Genomic DNA, 9,036 nt, shown 5'->3' on the forward strand with positions numbered 1-9,036 from the left:
TTTTTTTGAGAGGAAAACTCGGAGTTTTTCCTCAGAAAACTCTCCGGTTTTCCCTCAGGAAGCTCCCCGAGTTTCCCCGGAGGGGGGCAGCCCGCTTCCCCTGAGCCGCCTCTCTCCTCCGGCCTTCCCTCCTCGGTGCCGCCCGCCGAAGGGGGCCCGGGCCCCGGCCGTGGGCATGGGGCGGGCAGGAGGGGGTGGCCCCCGGTTGGGGGGGCGAGGGGCAGCCAAGGGACCGGCTCCTCCTCACAGCCCCTTACCCCTCACCGGGAGAGTGGTCTGAAAAGCACCGAGCGGGAAATACCAGCATGGCATCCACAATCCCCAGAGAAAACCAAGTTGGCCCTGTAATGACAATTAGCCCTAATGAGCCGGGTCTGTGACTGTCCCCGAAGAGCGCAGCTCAGCTACCCCCTGACGTTATGTGAGGGGCACACGGTGCTTGGCGTGTTCCTTTATGCCAGAATGAAACTTTTTCCCTGGTTTCGTTAGAGGCTATAAACTTTTTATAAGTCTCTTTGCCTGCAGGTAAACACGGGATTGCAGCGTGCGGGCTGCTGAGCCTTTACAGGCAGAAAGAGAGCGAGGAGGTAATAATAGAGGTGTCTATTCCTATATGAGACGAGTGGCCGCCCCGTAACTGTCGCCAGATGCGGTTGTGGATACGGGATTGCAGCGTGAGCCTTTACAGGCAGAAAGAGAGCGAGGAGGTAATAATAGAGGTGTCTATTCGTATATGAACTAGGAGCTGGAGACAAGTGGCCGCCCCGTAACTGTCGCCAGATGCGGTTGTGGATCCTATATGAGACGAGTGGCCGCCCCGTAACTGTCGCCAGATGCGGTTGTGGATCGGCATCTCCCAGCAGCTGGGCTACACCTGGCCCTTCGGGTGCGCCAGGCGGTGCTGCAGCTTTCTCTCTCAAACACCAGGTTTACAGGGTTGTGCTGGGGCAGGGAACTTGTGCCCAGCGTGGGATGAGGTCCCTAGCACGGCCACGCAGCCGGCAACAGCAGTTCTTTGCGAAGCTCTGCAAAGACAGCTCGAATTTGTTACTCAGACAAGAGTCCCGTCACCTTCTCTGTTGAGTTTTGTCTGGGGCTTTCCTTATGCTTTTCTCTTCCATCGCAACTGCATCTCAAGGCCTGATCCTTTGCACTTTGGAAGAGGATCAGGTGTTAAATCTTGCCCTCTGATAGAGGAATCGGCCCCTGAGGTGCTTCTGTGACTCCATGGTCTGGTTTTGCCTTCGGCTGCCTGGCTGTGATTGCTTTCAGGAGGATGGTGTGGCTGTAACCGGGGCAGGAGTTGGCTCGTAACTCATCAGCTCTCAAGGCACAGGTTGGTCTCAAAGCTACAGACACACACTTTTTATTTTGGGAAGCCTCTCCCAGGAGTCCTGGCTGGGTCTGCTCTGGATGCTGAGCATGAAGAAATGTTGCTCTTAGAATCAGGCTTAACATCCACAGATGTTGCCGTGGATTATGGGGAGGGAACGGTGACTCACTTGGAGTTTAATTCCTCCCCTCCCCCGTATACTCAGTTAAATCTGAGGCCAGATCTGTCTTTCCTTATACCCCTCTGAGGCCAGAGGGGAGGAAGTTGGCATAAATCAGGCTGGAATTTAGAGGAGATGCTCTTTGCTTCCCCGGTGCTCGTAGGGGAGAGCCAGGACTAACACCCCCAACCGTGGTGTTCTGCCATGTGCGAGGTGGAGCAGAAATGAGGGATTGTTTCACTTGCTCAAGAGAGGTGGGGAGGTGTGTGCCTGGCAGGAGGTATTTGCTCTGAGCAAAGAGCTGGGTGGGACCTTTAGCAGGTGGGTTTTCTTTAGCAGGTGTCTTACATCCTGTCCAGTTTAGGGCTTTAATGCGTTTTAGACCTACTGTAAATGCAGTGCTAAAGACAAGAGGGCTGTCCCTGTGTCTCCAGGGAGTGTCCACAGCTGCCTCTACAGACAAAGTTGTTGGCAGCCTGTTAACTCCAGACAAAAGCTTCCAGTATAGAATAGCTTCTCGCCAAATCTGAGTGTTGGTGAGTGAGGGAGAATCTCTCTGAACACTAAGGTTCTTCCTAAGTTCTGAGCTGCAACCTTGGGTGGTTATTCTCTTCTGAATGCCTTGCTCGGGGGCTGCCCCAAGGAGTCTCTGTGCTTTGGGAAGTAGCCATTGGGTGCAATAACCACGTTGCTGCAGAGAAGCCTGGTTCTGCTCTTGGTTTTCTTTAGCAGGTGTCTTATATCCTGTCCAGTTTGGGGCTTTAATGTATTTTAGGCCTACTGCGAATGCAGTGGTAAAGATTAAAGTTTAGGGAATTGAGTTTGTCTCTCTCAGCTGGTTTTATGATAGTGTGGGTTCATTGAATTTGATGCTGCTACTCCAGTTTTGCAGCAGTTCAGTGAAGAGAATCAGCTGACCTTGTGTTTCCTAAACTGATCGTTTGGTGTGAGCTTGAAAAGGGAGGTTTCAAGCCCCGACGTTTTTCCTGGGGCTGGTGCTAACCTCGGGAAGGCCGGTGCCTGCATGCTAAGCAGGAAGCTGGGGGTGTGTGTGTGTGGCTTTGAATGAAGTGGTTCTCTTCAGAAGTCACTCTGCATTTTTCATCGTTTCTTTTCCCTCCTATCTGTTCTGATCTGTAACATCTCTTTTTTTTTTTTTTTTTTTTTTTTTTCTGGAGATGGAGCTTTGATCTTTAAAGTGAGGAGACGGCGTGTGAGCCACATAGAGGACAGATTTTTCCCCCCTGCTCAGCACCCTCGGCTGAGGCCCCATCTCTGCACCCAGGAGTTGTGTTTTTAGAGGGGAGGACTGGAGAGGGTTGAGCTGTTTGGCAAATCAGGCTCACGGTGCTGGGGCTTTGCCCCGGCTTTGATCCTTGCTCTCGTCCCCGCCGCCAGCTGGTGCCGGCAGCTCCATGGGCAGCCCCTCCGCCCGTTCAATGAACTCCCTACTGGATTAAGGGGCAACACTCACTCGCCTCAAAGCGCTTCCTATTCACGGGTCCCTGGCTGGAAGGAGGTTGCTGTAATAGGCCACCGAGTGCAGGAGTGATCATAGGAAAAGCCGGGACCTAATGAGCGGTGCCTTTGAGCAGTGAGGGCGTAGATGATTTCTTCAGTTTCCCACTTTCTGTTTTGCAGGTGACGCGAAAGCCAGTGCTGCTTTCAGGCCTGCCCTGCCCTTCCTCCTCTCTCATTTGCTCCTGCCAGCTGGTATCACAAGCAAGGAGAGGGCTTTGCTTTCCCATGGCCGCTGCTTTTAGTAGAGAATCTGTGTCAGTAAGCTGCGGCAGGAAAACCTGGTGCATTTGAAACCCCCCCATCTTTCCTCCTTTGTGAGCTGCCTGGAAGCCGGTGTGTTTTGATGGCTGCAGGACAAGTGCTTTCCTCAGTCTCCTTAGCGCGGTGAGGGATGTTGATAACACTTTGGCATGAACACAGGCAAAAGCTGTGTGTTTCCAGTTGTGGTGTTAGATTTCTTCTGGGGTACCAGCCTTAACATAGTCTGCAACATCTTAGCTGTATCTTTGTATGAAAAAAGGAGATTTTTTTTTTTTCCCTTCTCCGATTCTAAACACCTAGTAAGGAGAGTTTATTACTCTATTAATTAGGGGCTTCCGCACAAGGGTTACTTTATTAAGGTGTTAATATTGCACACTGCCCTGGCTGGGACAGAATTTTACCCTGTGTCAAATGGATGGTAATGTTTACTTTCCTGACATGCGTTCTCACATGGCTGGCAAAGGCTGTTGGGGAACTCATCCTTTTCTTCTGCTTAGACAAACTTTAACTAATAACAGAATGGGCAAATATGCCTTCTGAAGTTTTGAGACAGCCTTAAAAGTGCCCTTCAGTGGTGTTAAGCTGACATGGCTGAGATGAGAAAACATCTGAAGACCGTTTTGTCAGTCCGGGCAGAATCAAAGGCCTGGTTTATGCTTTAAAAAAAGCTCTTCCAATGTAATTATGCTGGCTGGCGAGGATGATTTTTCATTTTTCCTTCCTGAAATAGTCACACTAATAAAAGTCCTTGCTGTGGATGTAGCTGTATTAGTTTAGAGGTGATTTGAGACCAGGGTAGCTTATTTTTTGCTTTCCAAAGCAGAGGCTTAGTCCACATTTGAGAAGTTTTGCCGACTTAAGTTATCTGTCCACGAATGCAAAGAAATTGCTCTCCCTTCCACCACAGCTGTGTCAGCAGAAGTCCTGGTAGAGCTGCAATTACCAGCAAAAAAAAACACCCCAACAACAAGAAGAAAAACAAACAAACAAACAGTTTTTCCGCGGAGGGGAAGTGATTTGAGCTGTGCTGGCAGGTAGAGCCGGCCAGACTCTGGCCTTGCAGCCAGCTGTGCCAGCTGTTGGAGGCATCAGCATCCCTTTGAGGCTCGTTGCTGTGAGCAGGGTTATGTTTTGTGCAGGACCGTGAGAGGTTCAAGGGGACTGTTTGAGTGCTTCAAGACACGTTTTGCTGGAGATTTCTCCTTCCTTGACTGTCGTGGAGGCCAAATGTCACTGGTGAGGGGCTCACCTTGCTCTCTGTGTCTCAGGATCAGGGAGAAGCCACGTGAGTCCATCCTCCCCTGGTTTGGGCAGGCGTGTCCCACTGGTGGTGGCTGGTTGAAGTGGTAAATCCGACAGGGAGTGGAAGTTTGCTGTAGCTCTGCTGACTTAGCCAAGCTCTGTGAGATGCACATAAACCCAGAATAAACTGTACTTATAAAAGCGCTTGATGCTGGTATTGCTGCGTCTAAAATAAAAAGGCTTTCCTGCTTTTGATTAAAAATTTCTAGCATAGGCAAAGTATCAAGGACACCCAGAGTATCCTCTTTTCAAGTAGGAAATGTTCTTCCGAGAGGATTCCTGTTTCCTTATTGCCTGGCCTGGTCCCTGCCATTCTCTTGCCTCCGTACCAGCTGGTTTTGCCCAAGTTTCTGTTTTAAGGGAGTCTTAAAAACAAACTCCGTGGAGGAGTCACCGTTCAAACACGCTGTCTCACGTGAACTGCAGGCACCTGCTGGGCAAGGTGAGCCGGCGCCGTGTGGGGCTGAGCTGCTTGAGTCTACGAGGGACTGACTTGGGGGGTGGAGGTGAGCTATTAAATATTAAATCTGTCCTTTTCAGTGCCCTGTCTCTCCTTTTTGAGGGAGAGCTCTCTCAGGGGTGGTGGTGAGCAGTGCCAGTTTAGGACGGGGAGAGGGTGAATGGGATGGGCTGGTAGAGCAGAAAATTCAGGTCCACTTCTGTTTGCATATGGAGACAGCAGGCTGGAGAGGGAGGAAATTTGCAGGTGGCGCAGCTGGGGAGGAAGTAAATAGAGAGCAAGATAACCAGGCTGACGTGGAGAAACTCAAAATAAAGGCAGGTAAGTGACTTACCCCATTTGTTACAGGGAAATGTAAAATGATGCAAACAGGGGTCAAAATAACCAAAAAGGTTATAGCTTCTTGGTTCAGCTGGGCCAGTCCGTGGCCCAGGAGGTGGTGATGAGCTTGGTGTGGCTACAGCCTTGGAGAACTGGGGAGCTGAGCGAATTGAGGTGGGGGGAGATAATAGTGGTGCCCCAAACCCACACAGCAGGGCCAGTACCCGGGGTTTGGGGCAAGGCACTTGAGCCGAGGCCAGGAGGTTTGTGATGCTGCAGACACATGTGCCTGCTTGTGCCTGTCTCCTTGCTAAAGAGAGGAGGAACGTGGTGCTCATTCCTTCTGAGGATGGAGGGTGGCCAGGATGAACCCGACAGCTTGAGCCATGCATAGACCCCGAGGTGACCCAGCACGACAGCACAGGCACCTCCGTGGAGGGAGAATTGCAGTCCAGGTGTTGGAACTGACATACGCCGTGCTTTGGCCTTGGTTAAGTTAAGATAAAGTCTATGTGTTGTTCAGACTCCCACTGCTGATTTTTAATTAATTTTAGAACTCAAGTGTAGATGTGGACAGATGTATTTTAGCATGTGAACTGGCAAAAAGGAACCCTGGTCTCCCCAGGGCTATTGGCCATGAGCTGCTGTTGTGTTTCAATACATCCTTGAGTGCAGTGAAATATATCTTTTTCTTTTTTTTTTCCCCTCCTTCTTTTCCTTTTTAAGCCTGAGCTCCTGGATTCTTGAGAATCTCAGCTACTTTCTCCCTCTCCAGCTACACATTTCTAGCCCTTGCAGTTTCAGAGGAAGCTTTAATAGGTAATTTCTCCCAAAGGTTCAAAGCCAGAAGGCAAATTACCCAAATGTTTCATCCAACTTCACTGGTAATTGGGGATGTCTCAGAGTGCTGACCCGGAGCATTCAGAAGCTATAGTTAGGTTCTCTCAAAAATCATAATATTGTTTCAAGAAGTGGTGAAATTAAACATGCACACGGTGGAAGACTTAGAAAGGATTAATGGGTTTCAAAATTACATGCTTTATCCAGCTGTTGATTTGGGAATTGGAAGTACGGCTGTCGCAGTATCGGGAGGTGCTTATTGAAACGTGACCTTCGACGCCGTGTCTGGTGAATGCAGATGCCCAAAGGCCTTTGACTTCAAACCCAGGCCTGACCTACAAACTGACTGGAGTTTTTGATGCTGGTTTAGCTCAGCTAAGGTGGGAGCAGCTGGGCAGCCAAAACGTAGATATTTTTTACTATTTCTTTGCTGTAGTTTAATTTATCCTCTCCTGATTGTCTCGGTTCCTGGGGTGTTACCCAAGGCAGATTTTTATGCTGCCTTTGGCTGAAGTTTGTTCCCGGTGAGTTTGGGTTTGGGAAGGTGGAAGGGGGGACAGAGCTGGAGGCTGGTGGTCCTGTGTGGGTCCTGTGGGCTCCATCACCAGCCACAGCCGTGCTGGGGGCTTGGGGGCTGCAGAGGCAGCACCTCCAGCTCAGAGCTCGTCAGGACCTACTCTAAATAGGAGATGGGCCTTTCAGTCACTCGCAGTTTTGGAACTTAGCTTTTTTGATGCATTTCGTATGTCCCAGAGGTTAGGCAGCAAATTTACACCCTGTCAAATGTGATTTTATGAGTGTAAAGAAGAGGGTATCAGTATTCAGGAGATGAAAGCATCAACAGTGGGGCTGTGAGCTGGTTTTTGTGATTCCATCTAGTATCCTGTTGGCCTGCAAGTCTGAGCAGAAACGTCACGATTATGAGAACGCAAAGTGTGAGTCTAAATATTTTATTAATTGAGGAGCGCTATTAATATTTGATAGATTAAATCAACACCCAGAAGGCTTTGCAAAAAGCACCACTGCTGAACTGGCGACCAAGACATTAGGTGGTATTAATTGCAAACTTGTTTCTAATAGCTTTTGCCAACTCTGTGTTTTAAATGTTAAAGGTCTGTGACTTCCATACGTTAGAAATCCTTTTTGTTCTTTGGATTAGGAAGGGTATTTTTTGGTACTGCTAGGATGCATTGGTTCAAATCAGTGCTTTAATGCTTCCTTAATATGCTTAAGATGATTGTTTATGAGCAATTGTCCTATGGGACCTGGAGATGACATCTGGAATATTTAATCTTTTTTTTTGCCGGGCTTTGAGGAGAAACAACGAATGTTCCTTTAAAGATGGCCTTGGGATGAGATGTAATATTTACTCTTGCTGTAATGCCAGATCCTGTAGCTTTCAGAGTGTGTGTGGAGAGGGGAGGTGAAGAGCCACGCTGGCTTTTAATCAACATCCCCCTGCACCGGGGAGACGCCACCGGTGAGCAAACAGCCTGTCCCCGAGCACGTGTGTGCTCAGCCTTTGCTTTGACTTGTGAGAACTGACCGTGGGGAGAGGTTAGAGCAGCCCCCAGCTCCTTGAACAGGCCAGAGAGAGGGGATCACATTCTGTCCTGGTTATTTCCACTCTGTTTTCCAGTCGCTGCAAAGTTGTATTTCCCATCTTTTTTTTTTTAAGATTTAGACCAGGTGTTTGTCACACACGGTGACAAACTCCCACTCCGTGCCTGACTCCCACGGTTTGGGGATTTCTTTGTCTCTGAGTTTCAGAGTCTCCTTCCCTACTGAAGGTGCCCTTAGTGCTGGTGGTGTGGTTTCTTCTTGGGTTTCTGAGAGTTTAGCACCTTTTCTCATGCAGTCCATGCACATTGGCCTTAATCGTTTATGGCTTTTATTAAAAACTGATCAGTTTGATGTATTTTCTTTACGGTGAGGGTGACGGAGCACTGGAACAGGTTGCCCAGGGAGGGTGTGGAGTCCCTTTTTCTGGAGATCTTCAAGACCTGCCTGGATGCTCCTGAGTGCTGTGCTCTGGGCAACCCTGCTTTGGCAGGGGGGTTGGACTAGATGATTTCTAGAGGTCCCTTCCAACTTTGACAATTTTGTGATTCCGTGATTCTCAAATCCACACCTCTAGACTCTCCTCATGGAGGCTGTTTATAGGCCTAATCAATCTCCCACCCCTGTGTGACAGCAGACTAAATTTTTTCCCTACTCTGTGGGTGCGAATGCTGGAGCTTTACGTGGTTACAAGGTGCACGTTCTGGTGCTGTTGCTGCTGTTTGTCCTGGAGCGGTGGCTGGAGCGATGACACCCGACACACACATCCTCCTCGGGGCTTAAAGACAGCCCCCAGTGTCACCTCCTGGTTGTCACCTCCCGGCTGGGGAGGAGAAGCTACAGGAGGCGATGAGGAATGAGGGTGATTTGTCAGGTCGGAGGAGGCTTGGCTCGTGCTAGGAAGTTTCCCCAGCCAACTCTCCTTTCTTCACCGGGGCCTTTGTCTCCAGCCACGCTTCTGATGAAAGGCAGGAACGGCAGCTCCTCCATTGGCTGCAGGAAACCACCTCCCCGTGCGGCACAGGCCCTTGACGAACATGCGCCGCGGCCGAGCGCCAGCGTGGATGCGCTCCGGTGGCAGAGCTCGCCTTTGGCAGCTGCCAGCCCCCGGGCTCTTTACTCGTGGGGGTGCTGGCTCCTGCCAAAACAGCCTCCTGCAAGGAGGGAAAACAGCTGGGAGAAGGGATTTCCATTATCCGCCTTGAAATGCACCTCGCCCAGGCAGCTGGCGGCTCACCGCTCCCCGTCTCTGCCTCAGGGAAAGGGCTCGGATGCTCT

The 9,036-nt window shown here is 50.1% G+C and overlaps 1 protein-coding gene across 1 annotated transcript in view; it reads left to right on the forward strand.

Moving 5' to 3' along the window:
- The window catches only part of EHMT1 (euchromatic histone-lysine N-methyltransferase 1), a 151,133-nt gene that overhangs the window by 445 nt on the left and 141,652 nt on the right, over positions 1-9,036 (forward strand). The gene's annotated exons all lie outside the window — the stretch shown is intronic.

The sequence above is a fragment of the Calidris pugnax genome, unplaced genomic scaffold (genome assembly GCF_001431845.1).
Source record: "Calidris pugnax isolate Ruff unplaced genomic scaffold, ASM143184v1 scaffold135, whole genome shotgun sequence".
NCBI classification, from domain to species: Eukaryota; Metazoa; Chordata; class Aves; order Charadriiformes; family Scolopacidae; genus Calidris; species Calidris pugnax.